Source organism: Herpailurus yagouaroundi, unplaced genomic scaffold, assembly GCF_014898765.1.
Source record: "Herpailurus yagouaroundi ecotype Mexico unplaced genomic scaffold, PumYag 182, whole genome shotgun sequence".
Taxonomy (NCBI): Eukaryota; Metazoa; Chordata; class Mammalia; order Carnivora; family Felidae; genus Herpailurus; species Herpailurus yagouaroundi.
Window position 1 is genome coordinate 27,487,172 of NW_024412413.1, and position 27,948 is coordinate 27,515,119.

The following is a 27,948-nucleotide window of genomic DNA, read 5'->3' on the forward strand; positions in this document are numbered from 1 at the left end:
AGATACTGACTCAAACGTTTTTATTGTAGACTTGATTCTTCCCCTTGTTTTAGTGCAGTTCTTTGAGTTACCGACCAGCATCATTGTCCCATTGCTTTCTTAATGAACTCATGTAGCAGAGGCCTTTTTAAGGCAAAAAGTTAAATATTAAGTTCCAGGATTCCTAGCTGAGAGAAGTTGTAATTTAGAATTTGTTGATCAAGAAATATACGTTGAGTGGTTGCCGTAGGCAGGGAGTGGGGGGCAGGTGAAATGGATGAAGGTGGTCGGAAGGCACAAACTTCCAGTTATAAGATAAATTAAGTTCTGGGACTGTAATGTGCAGCATGGCAACAAGGGTTAACGATACTGGACTATATATTTGTAAGTTGCCAAGGAAGTAGATCTTAAAAGTTCTCATCATAAGAAAAAAATGTGTAATTATGTGAGGTGATGGATGTTAACTAAACTTATTGTGGTGATCATTTCATAGGGTATACAAGCATCAAATCTCATTATGTTGTACTCCTAAAACTAATACAATGTTATATGTCAATTATGTCTCAATAAAAAATACACAAATGACCCCCCCAAAAAAATCAGATACACATTTCAACAATAATTGAGTCATCAGAAATGATAGTGAGTGACCAGGAAGGAGTGTTTGCTGAAATGGTAAGGACCAGAGATGGGGCAGTCCTAATGTTTTAGTACTGGCTTGCTATGCACATTCCTATCCATTACACTTATTGTCTTTTGGCATTTGATTTTGTAAAATTTAAACACAGTATACAGTATAGATCAAGGAAAGGAACTCATTTGAGCAAGTAGATTAATACAAATAAATACAATTTAATACAAATTAATTAGTACAGATTAATACAAATAAACCCACAATGGTCAGTGCTGAAAAACAAAGAAAAAACATATGCTGAAAATTTACTTGATTTTGCTAATGTTTTAAAATGAGTTTTTATTTTATTAACACATATACAGAAATAAAATTAAGGAATTTATAATTTACCAATTATATCTTATTAATCACAACCAATCTATATACATTTGAAAAATAGTTGCATATACATATGGAACTTGCCACAACTTCAGAGTGCCCCAGAAGCTGATCCTTGCCAGCTAGGAACCCATCATTTTACCTTTATTCCGTTTTCAAGGTATATTCGGTTAGGTGCTAGTGTCTCCAATATATACTAGAGTGTTTTCTTTTCATGAAAAATGGACAACAATTGGCTAGACCTCAACCTTTATTGATGAAATTTCCCTTCTACCTTTCTAGACATGCGCTTCATTAAAAATCACTTCATTAAATCTGAACGAGATTTTAAACTTGTTTAAGTGCTTTGATGCAATATTTTGTTTTTGTCAATTGTATATAATTTAACAATTATATATTCCTATTAAAGAATAGTTCTGAAAGGAAACTGTAGGAAAATGAATGGCTTGACTGAGGTCACATTTCAAGTCAGAGGCTGACCTGAGACTAGAACTTTATTTCTTAAAATGAATTCTGTTGCTTTCTCCCTTATCTTATGTTAACTAAGGGCTGTGTCTTTTTTAAAAAATCTTTTGGGCCGCTTGGGTGGCTCGGTTGGTTAAGTGTCCGACTTCAGCTCAGGTCATGATCCCACGGTTTGTGGGTTCGAGCCCCGCATCGGGCTCTGTGGTGACAGCTCAGAATCTGGAACCTGCTTTGGATTCTGTCTCCCTCTCTCTGCCCCTCCCCCGCAGGCACACATCCTTTTTCTCTCTCAAAATAAATAAATAGACATTTAAAATAGCTCTTTTTAAGTAAACAAGTTCCCAGTGATCCTTCATCTTTCCCCCACCCCAATGAAGTAGCAGGACTGTGCACAGACCTGTGCCTCTTTATTCTTCAACATCTTTGCCTCCCACTGGGGTCTTGAAATCCTGCTACCATCTACATACATTAAGAAATCAAGATTATTCACTCCAGACAGCAGCTTCTCGGCTCTACAGATTAGCTTTTTTTGTGTGTGTGAACAAAGACTGGCACATCTGATCTATAGGATTTTTTGTGGTTGTTTAATGGAATTTATTGAAAGCAACTCAGCAAAGCCGTGTTTCTATGGGTAACCATGCCTCAGGAAAAGCCTGTGCTTAAACCCCGATATTAAATAGCATTCTGTGAAAGGCCGTCTTGCCTGAATGACCTCCCCTGCAGACACTTCGCAGGCATGGGAGAAAGCTGGCAGGGATCCATTTTGTTTATCTCAGTGTGGATTTTTTCCTTAGTCCCTGACATGGGTTAATTCTAAATTATAATCCAACCTGCTTCCTGGGGATCCCTGAGGAAATTTTGAGAGAGAATGCAATTTGTTTTGTGAACTGAACACCAAGTAGCTCATGTTTGGCCAAAGATGAAAAAAAAAAGAAAGGAAAAAGAAAAACTCATGAGAAGAAACAAAATGAAACACTAGCAGTCTTTCTTCCCTATGGGCAGTGCAGGGTATGGGAGGACAGGGGGAGGGGGTGGGAAGTGTAAAGGAGGCAGCTGAGTTTATTTTTAACACCAAGTTAAAGGCATACTCTGTGTTCTTTCCTTTTAAAAATAGACTTTTAACCTCTTGAAACGTTTTGACTCTATTCTGCCTGTGGGGTAATACCCCTTTGTGGCTGGCAACTCCCACTGGATCTTTTCCCATTACAGACTTCCTGGCCAAGTAGTTAGGATGGAAAAACCCCAGAATATTTGGTCACAGAGCTCTTGATCAGCATATGCACATAGCTCCTGTGTGCAGGAAGGCTGATACACCCCTGCTGCTTACCTGGACCTTGAGCTTTGCCACATCCTTCAAAACTTGATGGTTACGAAAAGATGTCCTGTTTTTAAAATAGACTGAATTAGTGGATATAGTCTTTTTGAAGTCCATTGCAATAATTTATTCAATGAATTTATAAATGACACAACACACACATGCACGCCCCCCCCCCCCCCACACAAAATTAGATGTGTACGAGTAGCTATGATAATAGCTAATCTCTAACACTGGTTGAAGGCTTATGATTTGCCAGGCAACTGTTTCGTATACATTTAGGGCTTTGACCAATGCTCTCAATTTTACAATCCCATTTTACAGATGAAGAAACTTGAGCTCCGGGCTATTAAGTAACTTATGAAGATTATAATAAAGTCAGTGAGTGGTTTTGGGGGAGGGAATTCAAACTCAGGTAGTTAGGCAGATCAGGTCCACTGCTACTCCATATGGTAAGTCCATAATTAGAAAAGGAGCCTGTATCTTCAGACCACATTTGCTTCCCTCTGTTGGAAAGTTAATTAAACACTCGTTTTGTTAGAACAAGACATTTTATTTCCACTTGCAAGACAGTTATCATCATAAAAATGCAAATGTACAGTGTTGACAACTTGAAGGGTGCCCCTTTAGATGTGAAGCCCTTGTGCTATGCACAACCTGCACAAATGTATATGGTGGCCCTTTGCACACATACACAAACACATAAACCTCATGAACTGCAGGCAGGGGAAGTTTATGAAGAAAGAAACAAATTGCTTTAATTTAAAAGGTTAGGGAACTAGTCTTTTAGTCTTTTACTAAAAGTAACTAGACTGATTTGATGTTAGTAACAGTTCTTCTACATGCCTCAGTCTAGAACTAGTACAACTCATGAGAAACTCTGAAACTTGTTTGTATTTGTACACAGTACAAAAGTGTTCTACTCCCACTTTCTTTTTCTTCTTCTCTGGGGAATAAACCTTGAGTTCACATTGGAACAGGTGGTTGATATGTATGAGTATGCACATGAGTGTGTTAAGGTTGGTGGGGGGAGAAATACAACAGTTTGCAAACCTAGGGAGATTTAAATTTTATTATGGAAATTTTCACAAATGTTCTGAAAGTAGACCAAAACGGCATAATGAACCCCACTTACCCCCATGAACCTAACACCCAGATGCAATAATTATCAACTAAAGGCCAGCCTTGCTTCCTCTATATTTCTATTTATGCCTCCTTTTTAAAGCAAATTCTAAACATCATATTTTATCATCACATTATTCTCAAATATTATCAAAATATTTCAGTACATTTCTCTACCAGATGTAAACTGTTTTTTTTTAAAAACCACAATACCATTATTACATTCAAACAGAAATAGCAGTAAGTCCTTGATGTTGTCATACACCCAACTGATGTTCAAATTTTCAGTTGTCTTCCAAGTGTTCCAAATTTTCTTCTGTTTTTTTGTTTGTTGTTTTCACCTCGTGTTTGTTTGAAATGGGAATCAACTGAGTTCTAATGTCACATTGGTTGTCATATCTCTTAAGTCTCTTGGAATCTACAAGCTCTCCCTTCATCTCATTTTTCTACAGCTTGTATTTTGCTATTGTGTGGATATGGCGTCCTCACAATACAGCTTAACACATTTCTCCGTAGCAGAGTCCTTTCTGACAGTAGTCCAGGCATCTGTATATTCTTGGGTGAACTTGAGCCACAGTGAGGCTTGGAAAGGACTAGGAAAAAAATGCTCAGTGTCCTCTCCTCGATTTTTGAACGTTTTGGCTTGAGAAACAAAACTCTCAGGAACTTTCGATTGTCCACCATCTGTAGACAGGTAAAGAGTGCCAGCTTGCATGTTCAGGGCAGGTAGACTCTCCTGAGTAATTTAGGGGCTCCAGGAGCACAGTTTCTCATCCAGGCTTGAGAGAGGACAATAGACCTGAATTGGTGGCCTAGAGAAAACGAGAATCTCCCAGCTGGGGGGAATTTGGTTTCAGTCGGGATCATGTGGAAACCAGTTACCAGCAGGCAAATCGCCAATGAACTGGCAAAGCCTCCGTTTTGAGTGCTTGAATAAGACAGTGCTTAACTTAAGTGGAGTTTAAGTAACTGGTTAAACCAAATGTTCTGTGGATACTTGATTGATGTTAAATCTACATGTCTTCAGCGGATTGTGAAATGAACACATTGGATTCATTTTGAGGTTTTGTTTTGTGTTTCATTATAATAATCATAATAATAATTATTAGTAGTATTATTTTAAGATTCTAGCTTTGCTGAAGAAATTAAATGAAGGTCAGTAGTTTCACCAGCTCATGGTCCTGTTCTCCACAAGGATCTATCACACCAATGCTGTTGGTAGTAAAAGGCGACCTTGACTTTGCTGTGGAAGAAACAGCGATGTTATCTGTCCTAGGCTGCTCTGCTTCTTGGCCATTAGTCCAGGATTTCCTTCTCCTGTGACTCCTGAAGCCTCAAAATAATAACAGAGCATTACATTTTCTTGGTAAGGTTAGGGTTTCGAGCTGTTCCCTTTCCCACATCCACATCTGTCATGAGCATGTGCCTCAGCCCCCCCATGGCCTCCTTGCCCTATTCCAGCCGCCGGGGGGGGGGGGTGCTTCCCAGGCGCTTGCTAACAGAGAGGCTCGAGTTAAGATCTGCGCTGCAACCTCATTGGCTAGCTGGGTGACCTTGGGTAGGTCACTTGATTCTCTGCGAGCTAATATCTTTACCTGTAAAATAAAGATTGTATCATCTGCTTTGCCTCCCACATGAGGATGTTATGAAGACCAACTTAAAAGCATTAATGTAGGTGGAAGTCCTTCACTAAACTATAAAACATCACACAGGTGCCCTTGATGCCTGCTGCTTGATATCTCCACCCACATTTATCCAGTCCTTCCTGGCAGTGGAGAAGAAATTAAATTCTAGAGTCAAATAAGGCTCCGTTGCTTTTTAGCTTTATCCTTTGGGGCAAGTCATACTCTGAGTCTTGGTCCCTCATAAATAAACTGGGGACATTTTTATCTGGCATTCATTTATTTACCTCTTTACACCTTGACTCGGTGTTGTTATGAGGACTAAAGTTTAGATAACAGATGTAAAGCCCCTAATGTAGATTTGGCCCCCAGTAGGTCCTCAACAAATGACAATTCTTTTTCCCTCCCTGCTCTTGGCAATTGTACTACAGTATGACCCAGCTGACATGCCTTCCTTTATAAAGGAAGGGCTCTTCCCCTAGATGGCTGAGGACAGGAGGACAGGACCGTCTGCTAGCCTTTCCATCCTTACTTACAAGGATGCTTGCTCATAGCCCAGACATCTTTAAATTCTCTTTGTAAGTCAGTCGGCTAAGGAGTTACATAATGGAATTTTGCTCCTATATTACTTGGGAATAAAGATTCCTCAACAGCCTGTGTGAAAAAACCCCAAATGTTTGGTTGACTGCAAAATTAACACGAGTCAGTGGTGTGATGGAGTGAGCAGAACATCAGTGTATTTTAGGAAGCACAGTAAGGACCCATCCTACTTGTGTAGGTCAGACCATACCTGGGGGAAAGGATTCAGTTTAGCAGGTTGGTACACTGGGATGGATCACTAGAAGGGGTGGGGGGAGGATAACAAAGGGCTTGTGATCCAAGATATTTGAGTAACTATTAGAAAGACTGAGGATACTTAAGCTGCAGAAGATATATTTCAGGAGAGATATGTTATTGTCTTCTGTTCTTTGAATGGACTGAGCAATTAGAGAAAATAGATCACCACCACTTTGCATTTATGCAAGAGTACAAATTTCTAAGGAGTACATATAAGCATGCATTTGAGGTTATGTGGTTTCACAGGAAGGAATTAGGGACAGTAGACAAAAGTTGTTGGGGAATAGTTCTAGTGGTCTTTCTATTTCTATTCCTACTTCAAACTCTGGGCTATTGTAGGAATGGGCCATTACAACTCATTTAAAACTGGGCTTCCTGGTGGCCAGTCTCAGCATGGTATTACATTCAAAAGATACTCAAAACAATATTGAAATTAGGAATTGAAAAGCAACATAACCACAAATATACCGGAAATTAAAACAGGTAACAAGGGACAATCACATACAGCTTTAGGTCAATTAATTTGAAATATGCAAAATGGTCAATTTTCTAGAAAACTATAATTAATTAAAACTGACTCAAGAGGAAATAAATGACCTAAGTCTAATGACCTTGGGGTGCCTGGGTGGCTCTGTCAATTGACTGAGTCAGTGACTTCAGCTCAGGTCATGTCATGATCTTGTGGTTCATGGGTTCGAGCCCAGCATTGGGCTCTGCGCTGACAGCTCAGAGCCTGGATCCTGCTTTGGATTCTGTGTCTCCCTCTTTCCCTCTGGTTCTTCCACCATTGTGCTCTCTCTCTCTCTCAAAAGTAAATAAATAAACATTAAAATTAAAAAAAAAATCCTACGACCTTGAAAGACATTAAATCAGGGATTAAATCTACTCATATTATGAATTAAGATATAGTTAGTTTCTTACAGGCAAATTTTACCAAAATTTTTTTTAATATATGAAATTTATTGTCAAATTGGTTTCCATACAACACCCAGTGCTCATCCCAAAAGGTGCCCTCCTCAATACCCATCACCCACCCTCCTCTCCCTCCCACCCCCCATCAACCCTCAGTTTGTTCTCAGTTTTTAACAGTCTCTTATGCTTTGGTTCTCTCCCACTCTAACCTCTTTTTTTTTTTTTTTAATTTTACCAAATTTATAAGAACATATAATCCCAATCTTCTATGAACAGTCCAGAGAATATAAATAGAGCATGAAAATAAACAGTACCTTAAAACTCATTTTGTTAGACTGGAACAAACCTGAATCCAAAATAAGACAAGGATAATAGGGAAAATTGTAAGCCAACCTTACTTCTATTTCTTTTCTTGTTGTTGTTTAAAATTTTTATTTTATTTTAAACTTTTGTTTAAAATTCTACTTCAGTTTCAGAAGTAGAATTGAGTGATTCATCACTTACATATAATACCCAGTGCTCATCACAAGTACCCTCATTAATACCCATTGCCCATTTAGCCCATCGCCCTGCCCACCTCCCCTCCATCAACCCTCAGTTTGTTCTTTATAGTTAAGAGTCTCTTATGGTTTGCTTCTGTCTCTTTTATTTCCCCCTTCCCCTCTATTCATCTGTTTTGTTTCTTAAATTCCACATATGAGTAAAATCATATGGTATGTGTCTTTCTCCGACTGACTTATTTCAGTTAGCATAATACACTCTAGCTCTATCCACATCATTGCAAAAGACAAGATTTCATTCTTTTTGATGGCTGAGTAATATTCCATTGTATATATACACCACATCTTCTTTATCCATTCTTCAGTCAATGGACACCTGAGCTCTTTCCATACTTTGGCTATTGTTGATAATGCTGCTATAAACATTGGTGTGCATGTGCCCCTTTGAATCAGCATTTCTGTATCCTTTGGGTAAATACCTAGTAGTGCAATTGCTGGGTCATAGGGTATTCCTATTTTTAATTATTTGAGGAACCTCCATACTGTTTTCCAGAGTGGCTGCACCAGTTTGCATTCCCACCAGCAGTGCAAGAGGGTTCCTCTTTTTTCATATCCTGGCCAACATCTGTTGTTGCCTGAGTTGTTAATGTTAGCCATTCTGACTGGTGTGAGGTCATATCTCATTGTGGCTTGGATTTTTATTTCCCTGATGATGAGTGATGTTGAGCATCTTTTCATGTGTCCTTTGGACATCTGGATGTCTTCTTTAGAAAAATGTTTATTCATGTCTTTTGCCAATTTCTTAAGTGTATTGTTTGTTTTTTGGGTGTTGAGTTTGAAAAGTTCTTTATCAGTTTTGGATACTAACCCTTAATCTGATATGTCATTTGCAAATATCTTCTTCCATTCCATAGGCTGCTTTTAGTTTTCTTGATTGTTTCTTTGCTGTGCAGAAGCTTTTTATCTTGATCGAGTCCCAGTAGTTCATTTTTGCTTTTGCTTCCTGCCAACCTTACTTCTAAATATAAAGGTATAAATTCTGATAAAATTCAGCAAAATCAGTGACTTAATGAAAATAATACGCTATTGGGTTTATCCAAGGAAAGCAAGGATTGTTTAATGTTAGGAAAATCTATTACTATAATTTACCAGATTAACAAATTGAAAAGGGAAAGAGCAAAGGAAAAAGCACATAATTATCTTAATAGAGGCAGAAAAATCTTTTGTTAAAATAGGATACTCTTTCATATTAAAAAAGATAGGAAATACAAATAGTAAGGAATTTTATTTTGTATATATTTATGTCACAAAACTGGAAATTATTCTGAATATTGGGCACTATTTGATCTAGCAAATGTAGATTGTCCATTCCAGGGAACAATTTTGGAATGGAAATCTCATCCCAGATTCTCCTTGGTAAAGGCAAGAACATACCCTTTCACTGTTACTTGAGCCTGACATTTAAAAAAAATTAGTTTTACAGCTTTATTGAAGTATATGTAATAAATATACCAAAAAGCTGCACATATTTATATAATTTTATGAGTTTGGACATAAACATTCACTTCTGATAGCACCACAATCATGGTAATATACATATCCATCACCTCCAAAAGTTTCCTTGAGTCCCTTTGCTGTTTTTCTGTGTGCGTGGTAAAAACCAACATGAGATCTTCCCTCTTAGCAAGTTTTTAAGTGCACGAGACCATACTGTTAACTATAAAAACTATGTTGTAAACAGATCTCCAGAACTTCAGCATTTCATATAAGTGTAATATTATGCTCACTGAACATCTCATTTCCCTTTTCCTCCATCTCCTGGAAACCACCATTCTATTTTCTTTAAAAAAAATTTTTTTTAGTGTTTATTATTTTGAGAGAGACAGAGAGTGAACAGGGGAGGGGCAGAGAGAGAGGGAGACACAGAATCTAAAGTAGGCTCCAGGCTCCGAGCTGTCGGAACAGAGCCAGACGCGGGGCTCAAACCCACGGCCTGCAAGATCATGGCCAGAGCTGAAGTTGGACGCTCAACTGACTGAGCCACCCAGGTGCCTTTCTGTTTTCTATATGAGTAGAATCATGGGACTATTTGTCCTGCTGTGACTGACTTATTCACTTAGTATAATATCTTCCAGGTCCATTTATGTTGCTGCAAATTGTAGGATCTACTTCTTTTTTAAGGCTGGATAATGTGCCTCTGTATGTATATACCACATTTTATTTATCCATTCTTCTGTCAATAGACATTTGGGTTGTTCCATATGTTGGCTGTTGTGAATAATGGTAGAATGAATGTGGGAGTACATGGATCTCTTTGAGATCCTGATTTCATTTCTTCTGGATGCTCCCAGGAGTGGGATTGCTGGATCGTGTGGTAGTTTCACTTCTAAGTTTTTGAGTAACTGGGGCACTTCCATAGTGTTTTCCATGTGGTTGCATCACTTCATATTTCCGCCAACAGTGTATGGTGGGTTCCGATTTCTCAACATCCTTGCCAACACTTGTTACCTTTCATTCTTTCATAACAGCTATCCTAATAGGTGTGAGATGATATCTCCTTATGGTTTTTATTTGTATTTCCCTGATGATTGGTGACGTTGAACACCTTTTCATATACCTGCTAGCTGTTTGTATTTCTTCTTTGGAGAAATATCTATTCAAATCTTTGCCCATTTTTTAATTGGGTTATTGGGGATTTTATTGTTTTGGTATTGAGTAAGGGTAGTTCTTTTTTTAATGTTTATTTATTTATTTTAAGAGACAGACACACAGAGAGAGAGAGTATGCATGGGCAGGAGAGGGGCAGAGAGAGGGAGAGAGAGAGAAGAGTGAGAGAGAGAATCCATGCTCTGTGGAGAATCTATGTTGGTCTTGATCCCATGACTGCAAGAGCATGACCTGAGCCAAAACCAAGAGTTGGATGCCAAACCAAATGAGCCACCCAGGCACCTCTAGGGAGGATTATCTTAATTGAATAAATATATCTATCTATCAGAAGCTTGTAGCAAACATTATATTTACTGGTGAAAGTTTGGAATTATCCCTTCTAATATCAGGAATAAAAAAGCTGCCCATTATCACTGTTTCCATCCAGTCACTATTTGAAGATCCCAACCAGAGCACTAAGAGAAGAAAAGAAAAGCCTTGAGGATTGGAAAAGAAAACAAAAACAAAAGTATCACTACTGATAGGAATATTACTGCATTTATAGAATCTAAGAAAAAATACAAACAAGCTATTGGAATGAGTATAAGATATCAGCATGTTACTAGATACAAGATTAGTATAAAAAGAATTTATATTCCTGTACAATATCAATAAATAATTAAAAAATTAAATATTATAAAAAATGCCAGTTCTCTCCAAATTAGTTAATAAATTCAAAACAATCCCAATCAAAATCCCAAATGATTTTTTTTTTGGTATACTTGACAAGATGATCCAAAAAGTCATATGGAAGAGCAAAGGAAAAACAAGTTTGAAGAAGACCAAAATGGGAAAGCTCATGGGATCAAGCCTCGTGTCTGGCTCTGTGCTGAGCATGGAGCCTACTTAAGATTCTCTGTCTCTGTCTCTGTCTCTGTCTCTCTGTCTCTCTCTCGGGACACCTGGGTGGCTCTGTTAGTTATGTGTCCGACTTTGTTTCATGTCATGATCTAGCAGTTAGGTTTGTGAGTTAGAGCCCCACATTGGGCTCTTTGCTGTCAGCAAAGAGCCTGCTTCAGACCCTCCGCCTCCCTCCCTTTTTGCCCCTCCCCCACTTGCCTGTGTGTGCTCTCTCTGTCTCTCTCTCTCTCTCTCAAAAATAAGTAAAAACATTAAAAAAAAAAAAGATTCTCTCTGTGGTGCCTGGATGGCTCATTCATTAAGCGTCTAACTCTTAATTTTGGCTCAGGTCATGGTTTCCTGGTTCGTGGGTTTCAAGGCCCATGAGGAGCTCTGTGCTGACGGCACGGAGCCTGCTTGAGATTCTCTGTCTCCCTCTCTCTCTGTCCTCCCCCTGCTGGCACACGTTCTTTCTCTCTCTCTCAAAAATAAGTAAATTAGGGGCGCCTGGGTGGCTCAGTCGTTTGGGCGTCCGACTTCGGCTCAGGTCATGATCTCGCAGTTTGTGAGTTCGAGCCCCGTGTCGGGCTCTGTGCTGACAGCTCAGAGCCTGGGGCCTGCTCCAGATTCTGCACCTCCCTCTCTCTCTCTCTGCCCCTCCTCTCTCTCTCTCTCTCTCCAAAATAAATAAACATTAAAAAAATTAAAAAAAATAAGTAAACAAACATTTTAAAGAAAGATTTTCTCTCTCTTTTTTTTTCTCTCTTCTTCTGCCCCTCTCCCCCACTCATGCTCCCTCTCTCTCTAAAAATAAATCTTTTAAAAGCAACTTTCATAAAAGAAAATATTTGAGAATATTTTTATGACCCCAGTGAGGAAAAAATTGAACAAGAAAAAAAAAAAGTGATGATACATTTGGCTACATTCTGATTAAAAGCTTCCTGACAGGGGCACCTGGGTGGCTCAGTTGGTTGAGTGTCCAACTTCAGCTCAGGTCATGATCTCATGGTTCACAGGTTCCAGCCCCACTTCGGGCTCTATGCTGACAGCTCAGAGCCTGGAGTCTAGTTTGGATTCTGTGTCTCCCTCTCTCTCTGTCCCTCCCTTGCTCATGCTCTGTCTCTGTCTCTCTCTGAAAAATAAATAAAAACATTAAAAACATTTTTTTTAATTAAAAAAACTTAATGACAAAATATGCCATAAAAACTAAAATGATGAGACATGGGCCAAAAGAAGATATTTGGAACATATAATAAATACAAATGATTATTACTCAGGAGATTTAAAGAATACCTACAAATCAATATGAAAAGGGTAAGGGAAAGAATAAGAAGTTTACAGAAGACAAGACTTGAATGGCCAATTCAAAAATTCTGATGCATATTGCTGACATTATTGAGCACTAACCATATATGGTTCTAGATGCTTTCCATGTGTTAACACACTGAAATGTTGCAATAAATGCATGAGGTTGGTACTACCAACTCTTTCCTCTTCCAGAGAGGGAAAATAGGACCCAAGCTCATACAACTAGTGAGTGATAAAGCCAGGATTTGGATACCAAGAGTGATGCTCAAAAACTGGGCTCTTAACCAACTGTGCTATTTTGGCAACTTAAAAAAAAATATGACAATGTTCATTGTTGGCAGAGAGTGGGGCAAAATGGAAACAACTGTATACTGCTTATGGAAGTGTAAATTGATACAACTGCTTAGTTGGAGAGCAATTTTACTTTACAAATAAAGTTGAAGATACATGTTACCCTCGAACCCAGCAATTCCACATCTAGGTCCACAGCCTAAAGTCCTACAAGGAAAATGTACAAGAATGTTCATTGTAGTGTTGCTTGTAAAGGTGGAAAAATACAGTGTGAAATATTCATGCAATGGAATTCGAATATGAAATAATCTAGACAAATCCTCAAAACATAATGTTAATGGGGAAAAAGGTGGAAAAGGATGTGTACAAAGTATGATACCATTCATATAATAAAGTTTAAAAGCATTTTTAAAAGCATGAAAACACATGATTTACACATGTAGTACAATCATAAAGCATGGAACACATAAAACTTGGAATTCAGGAAAGTGGGTACCATTGCAAAGGGGAGTGGAAATTCGGATGGGGGGTTGTGCAGGGAGCATCAGTTGTATCCAAAATACTGTATTTCTTTTAAAAATTGAGAGAATATGGCAGGATATTAACATATGACACAACTGGGTGGTAAACATATTCTATTATTTTCTGTACTTTCACCTGCCCTGCCCATGTTTCTTACCTCACCTTTCACTCTATCCCCTTCCATGCTGCTGCCCCATGGAGCCTCCTGCCCTTCATTGGTCAAGCTATGCCTCTCCATTCCACAATTTCATCTATGCTTCTCCCTCACCTGGGAATGCCCTTCTCTCCTTAAAGGAAAACACACAAAAACAGAACAAACAAGAAACCCTGTTCGTCTTCCGTGACTTGAAATATTTCATTCAGAAAAATACTTGAAAGCATACGCATATTCATAACATCATTATTCACAATATACAGATGGTGGAAAAGTAACCCTAAGTATCCATGAATAAATGGATGAGTAAATAAAGAAAGTGACAGATACATACAATGGAATATTATTCGGTTTAAAAAGGAAGGAATTCTGACACATTCTACAACATGGATGAACCTTGAAGACATTATGCTAAGTGAAGTAAGCCAGTCACCAAAGGCCAAATATTGTATGATTCAACCCCTAGGGAGGCCCCTAGAGTAGTCAGAAAGTAGAATGGTGCTTGCCAGGAGCGGGAGGAGTGGGGAACGGGGAGTCCATGTTTCAGGGGGACAGAGATTCAGTTTTTGCAAGATGAAAAGAGATCTGGAGATGTGCTGGTGGCTGCACAACAGTGTGAATGTACTTAAAGCCACTGAACTGTACATTAAAAAATGGTTAAAGTGGTGTTATGTGTACTTTACCAACATAAACAATACAAAAGAGAAATACTTGAAAGGCAACATATAATATTATTAGAACTTATCCAAAGTCCCTCAGAGGGAGATTCCATCTCTCTCTCTCATGATGATTCTCAGCCTCCTAACCCCCCAGAGGGATGCCCTCCTCTGTCCTCTCGCTCTGTGGATGTGTTCTGTTTTCCCAGCAGTATCTCCACTTTCCCACTAAGGAAAACCCATCTTGCCTTCCTGGCTTCTCCGATTCTGCTACCTTCCATTACCCCAGTGACCACAGTAGAGTCCACGGTGCTTCTCCACCCCTCTGGACAAGACCCTGACCTCTGAGCTCCTGCTCAGACTCGATTTCCAGCTTCTCCATCTATGGTCATCCCCCACTAGAGCTCTGAGTCTGTCTTCAGAGTTGCAAACTTACTTCCTGTCTGGTTTCTTCCTGGGCCTGATGATTTGAATTTGGTACCTTGACCCTGTTCCGAAGTGTAACCAGGATTAACTCCACTATTCTGCTTTGTGAGAAGAACGGAGTCTTCAGTTTCTGCCAACGAACCGTGATACCATTTCATGGTTTACCAAATCTGGACTTACTTGTTATCATGAAATCGCTTTAAAGCCTGTGGGACAACCTATTTAAATGCCAATAAAGGTTTCTCTGTTTTCATGTATATGCATAGAAAATGGCCAAAACTGATTAACAGAGGTTACCAGGAGAAAGGCATTCATTCATTGGGTCTGTGACAGGGGCTGAGGGAGCAGAGAGGGAAAAATTCACTTTTCAATTCTCACCTTCTCGAATCTTTTACAGTAAACATGTATAACTTTTACAATAAGAATAAATACTTGCAACGAAACAGCGTCCTAAATGGTACAGTAAGCTCTTAGTAGCTCTAGAGGCAGCTGCAAGCTAGGAGAAATCATTGTAAGGACATGCAGTTTCAAATCCAGTAGGAAAGTGGCAAGGGCAGGGTATTTCCTAATTTGAAAAGGACGTTTGTGAGCGAGTCACTGTGTGGATGTAGAGATGAATTATAGAGCTGTCATTCTCATCCGGCAGCTGCCTCTGACTCTGAAAGCAATTTAGGGGAAAGCCAAGTGGAATGGAGCCCTGCCCCTTTAATTAGCCCCAGGAGCCAGGTAAGGTAAATATTTGTGGCTGAAACAGCATGAATCCATGGAAGTCGGGATTTCAGCCTAGAAGCATTGCACTGCCAAGTTGCTATGAAACCCAGAAAGCTGGAGCTATGTTCTGCCTCAGAAAGTGCTTCTGAGTTTAAGAGAAGGAGGAAGCATCACAAGCAGAGTGGTGGTTTTAAGGCCTATGTGTTCATGACGTTGGTGAGGGTATACCTATGCCTTATGCTACGTCATGAATTATACCTCTTTTTATTTTACCTCGATATTGATTTCTATTTACAAACATCAGTACTCCAAATGTAGACATATTTAACTTGCTGTATTTATTAACTCATTCTCTGGTTTCCAGTGATATTAAATATAAATCAGATCTTGGTATTGCCCTGCTCAAAACTTGTCAATGCCTTTCTGTTGTTTCTCTCAGGAAAAAAAAATCCTGACTCCCGTAGCTGCATATGCAAGGTGACTGAAAAATTTAGCTTCCAACCTGGGATGGCTCTTAGTATTTATGGTGGGGACACAGGTATAGTGAGGACTCTTCTAGAAAAACCAAGATGTATCCATGAAGTTCTGTTGGATGTAGCACCTAGCCTCATCTTTTACCATCCCCATATGCTCACTTGGCACTGGGTATGCTGGTCTCCCTTCTGTTGCTTCAAGAAGCTATCGTGGGGTCTTTGAGGCCCCCTGGATCATGCTCATGTCTGCTTTATTTATCTATGGGGTCTTAGATGTCAGCTTTTCAGAGAAGCCTTCCCTGACCACCCACTATAAATTGAGGTCTCCCCAGTTACTCTGTATTTCATCTCTCTGCACATTTCCATCATCATACCTAATAAACAATGAAAAACAAGATCCTAGTTTCTAAGGATCTTGATTTATGTATTTGTTTATTATCCGTATCATCTAACAGAATGAGGCCAGGACTTGTCTGTCTTGTTCACTGGCCTAGCACATGGTAGGGACTCAACAAACACGTGGCAAATGAATGAATGATGAGATGAAGGTCTTTAAGTTGGATGCCCACTCCCTTGGTTCTCAACATATGAGCAAGGTCCATTTTCAGTAGATGAGAATGAACTGAAACAGAGAAAAGCAGAGGGAAGTGAAAGAAAGAGAATGAGAGAGAGAGAGAGAGAGAGAAGGGGGGAGTGGGCTGACATTGGACATGTCCTTGGTTACAAGCCCTATGGATATACAATTTATCCTATACTTCTTCCTTAATGGGGTGAGATTCAAATATATTGTAAATAACCTCTCCTCCCCTTGCTTAACCTTATGTAATTTAGAATTGAGTTTGGGGTTCCATTTTGAAACCCAAGACTTCTAGAAAAACATAACCTATTTCCTTTGGAATATATATATTTTTAAAGGAAATGTGGCAGAATATGTTAACTGTGTCCGATTATCTATTTTTACCTTCTTCCTTGGGAAGTTAAGGGAGGATGTATTAGTTTCCCACTGCTGCTGTAAGAAATTGCTGCAAAATTAGGAGATTAGCACAACACAAATTTCTTGTCTTATAGTTCTGGAGGTCAGAAGTCTAAAATGAGTTGACAGGGCTGTGTCCCTTCTGGAGGCTGTAGGATAGACTTTCTTTCCCTTTTCCAGCTTCTAAAGGCTACATTCATTTCTTGGCTCTGGGCCCCTTTCTCGCATCACTCTGACCTCGGCTTCCATTGTCACATCTCCTCTTACTCTCACCCTTCTGCTGCCCTTCATAAGGATCCTTGTGATTACATCGGGGCCACTTGATAATCTAGGATAAACTCCCCATCAAGATCTTTAACTTATTCATGTCTTCCAAGTCCCCTTTTCTGTGTAAGGTAACATATTTATCAGTTTCAGGGGTTGGGACATGGCATCTTTAGCGGGCCATTATTCTGTCTGCCATGAGAGGCATGCCCCTTTTTTACCTGTTTCCTTTTGATGACTGGGATGTAGGTGTAACAGATGGAGCTCAAGCAACCACCTTGAGCCATGGTTTGGAAGTCACCTGGTAAGGAAAGGAGAGTAGCAATGTTGAAGGCTCTGGGTCTCTGATAATTTTGTAATGCTAACCATACCCATTCTGGACTGCCAGTCTGTTGACTTCTTTTAGGTTATTTTCAGTTTTCTAAACCAGATTCATACAATTACATTCTTTACACTCTTACATTCTCTTCACCTGGTTATATAGCCCACCTATGTTTCCATGCTCTTAAGTATTTTACAAAAGCTTGAGTTTTGATGACAGTATAGTACTCCAATTGTTATTTAAAGATTCTCCAACTATTTGACAATTAAATTGTTTGCAACTTTCTTTTGCTATCATAAATTGAAAGTTCCAGATTTTAGAGTGCCTGCATGGCTCAGGTGGTTAAGCTTCTTTGGCTCAGGTCATGATCTCGCAGCTTGTGAGTTTGAGCCCCACATCAGGCTCTCTGCTGTCAGCACAGAGCTCGTTTTGGATCTTCTGTTCCGCACCCCCCCCCCCCCGCCCCGCCACCTTCCCTACACCCTTGTGCTCTCTTTCTCTCTCAAAAATAAATAAACATTTAAAAAAAGTTCCAATTTTTAAATAGAGGATTCTGAGAGGAATTCATAGCTTTATATGTATGTCACATCATAGCACATGCTCATATTTGACCATTAAAGATCTAAGTCTGTTTACCTTGATTAAATGAACAGCATCTGCAGGAAAATCTTTAACTTCACATCTCCCGAATTTGAAAATCTAAATCCAGTAAGGTGGCAGGAACATCACGAATGTAACATTTTAAAAATTACCCAAAGTGACAATAACATTGTCTAGGCAATTTAAAAAAATGAAAGTTTTATATACTTGAGTAAAACCTGATTTTATTAAATATTTTTATGTTGATTTTTTCTGCAAAGAAGATTGTAGGGGGAAACATGAGCCCTTTGTACTCTAACTCCCCAGTGGGCAATAATAAATTATGTTATTCTGTCAGTATCCCACACAAATAGCACATTAGGCAATCTATATTGTTTCCCTGAATAACTGTCATAAAAGAAGTTCAAAGAAACACAAATATAGGTCAGTGATAAGAACTCTTTTGTAATATGCAGTCACAAAGGTAACTATAGTGAAGATCAAGTCCACAACATATCTCTCTGTGAAATAGCTTTCACCTGCCAGTAAAATTTAATATGTTATTTATTTATCTATTTATTTAGCTCATCACTCTTAATGTCCTTAATGTCCTTAACCTTTATTTTTCTTCACTATAGTCTTTACTACTTAATATTGTATATTTATTTGTTTACTGGTTTTGCTTACCTCACTAAAATGTAAAGTCCATAAGGCAGGGTCCTGTCTACCTTATCCACTAGAGTATCCACAGTGTCCAGTCACAGATGCCAGCTGTAAGATAAAAAGGTCCTGGAGGTGAGACCAAAGGGATATATATTGGCTGGATCCTGGAGGAATTGCAAGGACTCTGACTGGATTCTGAGGCAGTGAGAAGTCACAGAAGGACATAAGCGGGCAGTTGGGGAATGGTGAGTGAGATGATTAGGTTTGGATTTTATTTTATTTTATTTTTTTTTTTTAATTTTTTTTTCAACGTTTATTTATTTTTGGGACAGAGAGAGACAGAGCATGAACGGGGGAGGGGCAGAGAGAGAGGGAAACACAGAATCGGAAACAGGCTCCAGGCTCTGAGCCATCAGCCCAGAGCCCGACGCGGGGCTCGAACTCATGGACCACGAGATCGTGACCTGGCTGAAGTCGGACGCTTAACCGACTGCGCCACCCAGGCGCCCCAGGTTTGGATTTTAGATAATAATAACTCTGGGTTTGGTGTGGAGAAAGGGTATAGGGAGGGGGGACAGTCTGGTGGCAGGAAGACTAGTGAGGAAGCTATTATGACTTTCCAGGTGCATGAAGATGAGAGCCCAAGCTAGAAAGTTGGTAATAAATGAGAGCAATAATAATGATGATTACTTTAGCAAAGTTTTATGCAGTCACTAAAATCCATTTCCCAGGCTCCTTTGCAGTTAGGTGTGGCCATGTGATTATGTTCTACACAGTAGAATGTGAGCAGAAATAATGAGCTCTAATTCCAAGTGTGACCCATAGAAATTTCCCATGTACACTCCTCTCTGTTCTTTCCTTTTTCTGGCTAATAGGGATGGAGAAGCCATGTATTGGAGATAAATGGGAATCCTTTAATGTAGAACCTGGTAAAGCCATGTAGAGAAAATTTGCCCCAGTTGACAAAGAACACTTCGGAATGTTACATAAACGAGGAATAAATATCTGTTGTGTTTGAATCAGTGGACAATTTTAGCTTTATTTATTATAGCAGTTAATATTACCCCAACGAATTTAAACACTCAATTTTGGCTAGGCACCATTCTTAATACTTGAGATATGATAGCTCATTTAATTTCCACGACAATCCATTGAGTAACAATTTGTTAATTATTATCCCCAATTTACAGATGAAGAAACTGAGATACAGAGGGGATATGTAACCTACTAATGTTACAAAGCTGGGAAACGAGAAAGTCAAGTTTGAGAGTTCTGCCTCCAACATTTTAAGCAATATCTGATAGTGGAGATGGATGAGGATTAATAGGTTTTTAAAAAATGTTTATTTATTTTTGAGAGAAAGAAAGAGGGAGGGGCAAAGAGAGAGGGAGAGAGAGAATCCCAACCAGCTATCAGCACAGTGCCTCCACACAGGGCTCAAACTCACAACATGTAAGATCATGATCTGACCAGAAATCAAGGGTCAGATGCTTAAATGACTGAGCCACCCAGGCACCCCCATTTTTTTAATTAATAGTTTTTTTTTAATTTTAAAAAATTTTTTTCAACGTTTATTTATTTTTGGGACAGAGAGAGACAGAGCATGAACGGGCGAGGGGCAGAGAGAGAGGGAGACACAGAATCGGAAACAGGCTCCAGGCTCTGAGCCATCAGCCCAGAGCCCGACACGGGGCTCGAACTCACGGACCGTGAGATCGTGACCTGGCTGAAGTCAGACGCTTAACCGACTGCGCCACCCAGGCGCCCCGAGTTTTTTTTTTAATTTTTAAACAATTTTTTAATCTTTTATAATTTTTTTAAATTTAAATCCAAGTTAGTTAACATATAGTGTAATAATGGTTTCAGGAATAATAGAATTTAATGATTCATCACTTACTTACAACCACCCAGTGCTCATTCCAACAAGTGCCTTCCTTAATACCCATTGCACATTTAGCCCATCCCCCCACCCAGCATCCCACCAGCAACCCTCAGTTTGTTCTCCATATTTAAGAGTCTCTTATGGTTTGTCTCCCTCTCTGTTTTTATCTTATTTTTCTGTCCCTTTCCCTATGTTCATCTGTTTTGTTTCTTAAAACTCCACATATGAGTGAAATCATATGATATTTGTCTTTTTCTGATTGACTTATTTCACTTAGCATAATAAACACTCTAGCTCCATCCGCATCATTGCAAATGGTAAGATTTGCTGAGTAATATTCCATTGTGTGTGTATATATATATATACACACCACTATACATATATATATACACACACACACACACACACACACACACACACACACACACCACATCTTCTTTATCTATTCTTCAGTCAATGGACATTTGAGCTCTTTCCATACTTTGGCTGTTGTGGATAGTGCTGCTATAAACATTGGGGTGCATGTGTCCCTTTGAAACAGCATACCTGTATCCCTTGGATAAATACCTAGTAGTGCAATTGCTGGGTCATAGGGTATTCCTGTTATTTGAGGAACCTCCGTACTGTTTTCCAGAGTGGCTGCACCAGTTTGCATTCCCACCAGCAGTGCAAAAGGGTTCCTCTTTTTTCATATCCTGGCCAACATCTGTTGTTGCCTGAGTTGTTAATGTTAGCCATTCTGACAGGTCTAAGGTGGTATCTCCTTGTGGTTTTCATTTGTATTTCCCTGATGATGAGTGATGTTGAGCATCTTTTCATGTGTCCTTTGGACATCTGGATGTCTTCTTTGGAAAAATGTGAATAAATTCATGTCTTTTGCCATTTCTTAAGTGGATTGTTTTTTGGATGTTGAGTGTGATAAGCTCTTTATAGATTTTGGATAATTAATAGTTTTTTTTTAAAGATATAGATGTCCTTTCTTTTCTTTTAAACATTCTGAATAAAAACAGAACCTTGAAGATGCTTAATAGGCAATAATGAACATTAATTAAAATTAAAGTCACTAATTATGAAACAATATATATGTATTTTTAAGTTTAAAGATATAAACTCTCTTTTCATGTGTTTCCTGGAAACAGACTCTGAGACTGAAATTTCCATGTAAGAAGTTCATTGGGAAATGCTCCCTGGAAGTGAGGGATGTGGGTTTGGGCAGAGAAAGTAGTTGAACTATCATATAGTCACAACAGAAGGCTCAGCCTATTCCACGGGAAGCTTCGGACCTGAGATAACCCTTCAGAGTTATTTCCCTATCAAGGCAAGGGGTCTGGGCTTTTGTGTCCTGCTTCAGTCACGTGTGCTGCTGACCGGGAGGGAACATAAGGTTGTGTGAGGCAACTCCTTTGGACGGGAGTTCAGCTGCGAACAAGTGGAGGAATGGGCATCATGGTCTTGAAAGGGCAGGGAGTGGGGAGAAACTGGATGGTGCACCACAGTATTCACTATAGAACTACTAAGAATAAGTAAGTACTATATTTATAAATCTATACATTTGTAGAACTTCACTGAGCTTCAGACTCTTACAGCCCACTATTTCCTGATTGTGCATGAAGCATGAGAGTGTGGTTGTAAGAAGACAAGAGATGAGACTTCAGAGATGAGTTGAACCATCTGGAAGTAGAAGTGGATGCCAAGAATCTTGGGTGAGAGGGACGTCTGGTGGCAGCACGGAGATGGATTAGCACAGGGACCACTCTTAGGCATACCATTTGGAGCTGTTGTAACAGCCCATAGCTATGGACACCAAAGCCTGAACCAATATCAATGGGATGCAGAAGGGCTAAATTTGCAGGACATTTTAAAGGTAGTTCTTGATGGTTTTAATGGCTGAATGTGCAGATGAGGGAAGATCTGAGACAAATTCTATTGTTGTCGTTTGGGAGGCTGTGTGAAAGGTTGTGCTTAAAGGGAGATGACAGTCATGTTCACCCTGTGGGGTCCATGCTCACCCTGTGGGGTTTATGTTCACCCTTTAGGGTCCATGTTCACTCTGTGGGGGCCATGCTCACCCTGTGGGGGCTATTTTCACCCTGTGCGGTCCATGTTGACCCTGTGGGGTCCATGTTCACCTTATGGGAGCCATGTTCACCCTGTGGAGGGACATGTTCACCCTGTGAGAGGCCATGTTGACACTGTGGGGTCATGTTCACCCTGTGGTAGCCATGCTCACCCTGTGGGGGTCCATGTTCACCCTGTGGGATCCATATTCACCCTGTGGGATCCATGTTGACCCAGTGGGGGCCATGTTCACCCTGTTGGGCCAGTGTGAAATCTTGACTCTATTTTTAATTGACAAAGCAAACATAGTTCTTTGTTACTTTCTTTCTCTTTTTCTTCCTTCCTTTCATTTTTCTTTCATCTGAGGAAGCTCTCTATTACCCATTTTGTCTCTGGAAATGAGTTGTTCATTTCATCTATAATATAATTGGTTTTTTCATTAATCTGTTATAACAAAAATTTCTTTCATCATGCCTTCCTCTTTTCGGTTACAAATCGAAGTGTGCCTGAACAAAACATTTACTTAACAAAACAAAGTTTTAAAGCACAGATTCTTTATTTCTTCATTTTTTGGCAGTTTGGTCATGGCCCATAATGGATGGTCTGATGACAGCCTTGGAATTGTAGGTGGGATGAGAAGTGACAGGAAGTGTGCTTGCTGGGACAATGTTACCTTGTGAGTGACTGGCTGCTGTCATATGTGGATATACAAGATTGTTTATTAAGGCTAGGTCTGAATGGCCATATGAAACCCCTTGGTACAACCCATGAGTGTAACCAATTCACGGCTCTAGTGGTTGTGCTTTTTATTTTCTGGAGCAAAGTAATTTTCTGACCTGATGTGTATATAAGATTGGAATCTAACCTTCTGTAGACTGCATTTTTGCCAATTGGAAAACTTTTAACAGTGGAGAAATTTAACTTAAAAAGGAAAAAAAAGTAATTAAGTGAGATCAAATCAGTGTGTGTATACTCAGGGCAGCCAGATGAAATCAGTCACTCATTTCACATTTATTGTGTCGCTCCTCTGTGCCAGGTGCTATGCTAGGTGTGCCACGAATCCAAGGGTGGATGAAACAGATGAGGTCGCATCTCTCACAGAATGTACCTTCAAATCATGGGAAACAAAAAAAAAAAAAAAAAAAAAAAAAAAAAATAGGAAAGCTTCTGATGTTTGTTAAGTGCCCAGAAGAAAACAAACATTGAGTTTCTATGTATTTATCCAGCCCTTCCTTCCCATTTTGAGAGGCAACCCTGGTGAGAAATTGGGTCTTTTAGGGACTTAGAAGAGGGATGATATGAACCCAAACTTCGTGCTTGAATAAGGCAAATTGATAGACTCTGGATTTGTTGGGGTAAGGAGGATGGGACTTTAAAACTCTAAGTATAAGTGTGACAGATATAATTTAAATTTTTTCCGGGGACTGATAATAGGCATTGTTTACAAAGACATTGCTTAATATTAACAGTTAACTAGTGAAAACTATGGTGGGTGTTCCTTTAGCCAAGTTCCACTTAAGTGACCATAGGAGAAACCCATGCTCTTGTTTCCTTGGTAAAGACACAACTCCATAGGCCAAACCCAAGTCCACTGGTGCTGGCCCATCTCTTCCCCCAAGAGCTGACTCTTCTCAACTTCTTAGAGTCAGAATTGTTTGTTCCTGAACGTTTGTGCCAGTTTTATTCATTATTCAAATTACACAGTTTACTTCAGTATTACAATAACTAATGAAACATGAGTCTGGAGAGAGAATTATTAAAATGAAATGTAATATAAATGGAATAATGCTTTGAAAAGACTCAGTAATGATCAATTAGTTAATGAGGAAAGATTGGGAAAAATAATAAAATCTACAGTATTTTGTTCACGACTGTCTGTAAGTTCTCACTCACTACAAGGAAAGAAAAATTGGAAATGAAAAACAAGATCTTATGGGTGTGGTATAGGTAAAAAAAAAAAAAAATGTAGCTTTGGAACCTTTCCAGTGAACTCATAGTAAGGGAAAGGACCAAGACCTTCCACCAGATCGGTGAATACATTTACATTTATTTAAGTTAAAATATAACATTACAACAAAAACGTATCCTTTTTTTCTCCCTAACATTTCTGATTAGCCCATTAATTAGCAATTCTGATTGTGCTGTATGAGATTTTCACTGTATTGTAAATTGTGTGTTAAGTGCAATGGAGACTCATGATCCTTCCATTCAAAGGACTCAGGAGTATAGTCTTATCATTAGATAATTTTCGTATCTCCACTAATTCCTTAACCTGAGCCAAATCTCCCTTCCATCATTTGCACAGAAGCAAAGAAAATATTTTCTTTTTTCAGCAGCACCTTTCCTTTGTGAATATTGAAGCTCTTTAAGGGACAAATTTCTAATTAAGCAACAATGGTCATGTCACCTTAGAGAGATGAACAGAGATATTTACTATCCTCTGACTGAGGATGTTAGACCCATGCTAAGTAGCTAACAGATGTCTCTGTGCTGTCTCTCAGAAGCATTGTATTTCCACTAATCTCCCTGCCACACTGTGTCCTCATCTCTATTCTTAGTAATTCCCAGTATTCACAGTCCCAGGGAACTAAGAGAGCATTGAAAGAGCACTTGTCTGTGGGCCAGGACACGTGGGCTCAGACCCTGGCTATGCCACTAATCTGTGGGACCTTGGACACTTTAGTCAGCCTTTCTGTGCCTCAGCTCCTGTATCTGTAAAATGAAGCTCACAGGACTTGTCAAACCAACCAACCAGATTGGGGGAAAAAATGTTTGTGAAAACAAATATGGATGTGGTAGCTACAGAAAGGGAAATATTCCTGTTTCAAAATGTGGGCCCACATTTTGTTACAGTATTTTTGATCATGTATTAATTTATAGGTTCTGGTTTGCACATTCATTATTGAGACCAGAAGTAGAAGTCCTTACTCATATGTTATTCCAATCTTACCTACCTACTCACCTTTATCATCTTCCATTGATGGTCCTGGACTCTTTGTAAGAAGTGTAAGGAAAGAAACAGACTATGGTCAGGATAATGATCTATTGTACTCTGAACTACAAGATACCAGTAAGTGGCTGCCATTTTCTTTTCTTTTTTTAAGTTTATTTATTTATTTTGAGAACACAACCCGGGGAGGGGCAAAGAGGGAGGGAGGGAGGGAGGGAGAGAGAGAGAGAGAGAGAGAGAGAGAAAGAATTCCAAGCAGGCTCTGTACTGGCAGCATGGAGCCTGACACAGGGCTCCAACTCACGAACTGTGAGATCTTGACCTAAGCTGAAACCAACATTCAGATGCTTAACCAACTGAGCCATCCAGGTACCCCAATGGCTGCCATTTTCTAATGGCTTTGAGTGACATTGTATCTCTTCACTCATTCACACAAGCATTGCTGGTAATAGTTGAAAGAAAGAAAGAAAGAAAGAAAGAAAGAAAGAAAGAAAGAAAGAAAGGAAGGAAGGAAGAAAGAAAATTTCCAACAATAGGGGATTGTTCAAGTAAATGATGGTATTTCTGTACAATGGAAAGCCATTAATAAAAAGATACTGTCGATGAATATTTATTGGCATAGAAGGATAGTCATGGTAATTAAATGAAAAAGCAAACCCAAATGACTAATATAAAAACAACCTCATCATTATTTTTTTAAATGTATTTGAATAAAAATATTTGGAATGATATACGGTGGCTATCTCTGGGGTGGTAGGATTACAGAAATAAGTTTTCCTTCTTTATTCTTACCTGTATTTTCTAACTTTCTATGATGGACATATGTTGCTATTGGCAAAAGAAAAAAGTGATTTAAATTAAATAAAGTCCCACTGATGTAAAAGATACCTATGGGAATGAAGAACAATATTTTGAAAAACATAAATGCCAACTCTGAATAATGAATTAAAGATGAACGTTTTTCAAAAATAGAAAGGATGAATTTCATTCTTTTTTAAAAGGATGGAATCACTTAATGACTCTTTAAAACAAACCAGGTATCAATTGCAAACCTGTTTCTTCTCAGCTGAATTCTGCCTTAAATTGTTTTTAAAACAGACTCACATCATGGTAATTAAGCATGATATTTTAAAATATCTAAATCAAACAATCACTGATAGTGATACAATGTAATATTTTCCTTTTCTGCCAAAACATCACTTTAAAACACATCTCTTTTTAACACAAAGAGGAGATGTCTTTATCTTTACTATCATATTAAAAACAGTAAATTACAGGGTTCCTGGGTGGCTCAGTCAGTTAAGTGTCTGACTTTGGCTCAGGTCATTATCTCACAGTTCATGAGTTCAAGCCCCACATTGGACTCTGCTGTCAGCACAGAGCCGGCTTCAGATCCTCTGTCTCTCTCTGCCCCTACCTCCCTCTCAAAAATAAATAAACATTTAAAAACCAATGACAACAACAAAAACCATGTAAGTTATCAAGTGCCAAGTTACCAGGTTATCTATGTGCCTATGTGTCAGATACTTGGAATGTTGAATTGATTGGTTAATTTATTTAATCATAACCACCTTAAGAGATAAGTATTACTGTGTTCATTTTACAGTGGCTGAAATCCACAAAGTTAAGATTCTTACCCAACCATAAGTAGCAAAATCACATGCCTTAAAAAAAATACATAACAAATTATTTATTAAATCCACTCTGATAGCCATTGTGTGTTGTGTGCTGGGAACATACCAATGAACTGTGGCCCCATCCCTCAAATAAGTTTATAGTCTAATTGGATGACGTGGACCAAATAATTATAAATGTAATGAATCTTACAAAAGGATAAATACAAGATGTAGGAGAGGAGTTAATGTGGTCTGCAACATCTGTCCCATATAGAAGACATTTAAACCAAGATAAGAAGCATGAGTAGAAGTTAACTGGACAAAGAGTGGACATGGAAGAGTAACTGGAACAGTAGCAGGAACAGTATGTGCAGGAACGGTATGTACTAAGTAATCACGGTAATTATCATGATAATTCCTGGTAGCAGGAACAGTATGTGCTAAGTCCTGAGATGGCATTTTGCTACAACAATCTGGCACAATCATCCACAACTGGCTTGAAACAATAAGCATTTATTTCTTTCATATGAGTCTGTGCATCGGCTATGACTTCGCTGGGCTTGGCCGGACTCCAGGGTTCAGGTCTCTCTCCCATGGTGCTCCTCCTTTTTTGACCAATGGCCTCCTGGAGCGTGCTCTTTTCACACACACATAAGCAAATTTACACCTCATTTCATGTTCAGAAACATTGCACTGGCTAAAGCAAGCTGTATGGCCACGCCCAAAATAAATAGGATGAGGAAAATATTTTACCCGCAGTAGATTGCTCTTCAGAGTCACATGATACTGA

At 39.0% G+C, this 27,948-nt stretch overlaps 3 long non-coding RNA genes across 5 annotated transcripts in view; 2 read left to right on the forward strand and 1 right to left on the reverse strand.

The window, feature by feature from the left end:
* Window positions 1-27,948, forward strand: part of LOC121040623 (uncharacterized) — a 150,168-nt gene that overhangs the window by 74,079 nt on the left and 48,141 nt on the right. The window lies entirely within an intron of this gene.
* On the reverse strand, window positions 1,771-18,760 carry LOC121040626 (uncharacterized). 3 transcript variants are annotated; one of them, XR_005795376.1, is made up of 4 exons: window positions 18,677-18,760; window positions 17,310-17,389; window positions 2,784-2,838; window positions 1,771-1,915 (listed from the first exon to the last, which is right to left on the reverse strand). It is a non-coding gene; the product is annotated as an uncharacterized LOC121040626 (long non-coding RNA). The 3 variants fall into 3 exon arrangements; XR_005795378.1 differs by lacking the exons at window positions 1,771-1,915; window positions 2,784-2,838 and adding an exon at window positions 12,396-12,438; XR_005795377.1 differs by lacking the exons at window positions 1,771-1,915; window positions 2,784-2,838 and adding an exon at window positions 13,580-13,718.
* On the forward strand, window positions 17,348-19,671 carry LOC121040624 (uncharacterized). The gene is made up of 3 exons (XR_005795375.1): window positions 17,348-17,392; window positions 18,730-18,914; window positions 19,165-19,671. It is a non-coding gene; the product is annotated as an uncharacterized LOC121040624 (long non-coding RNA).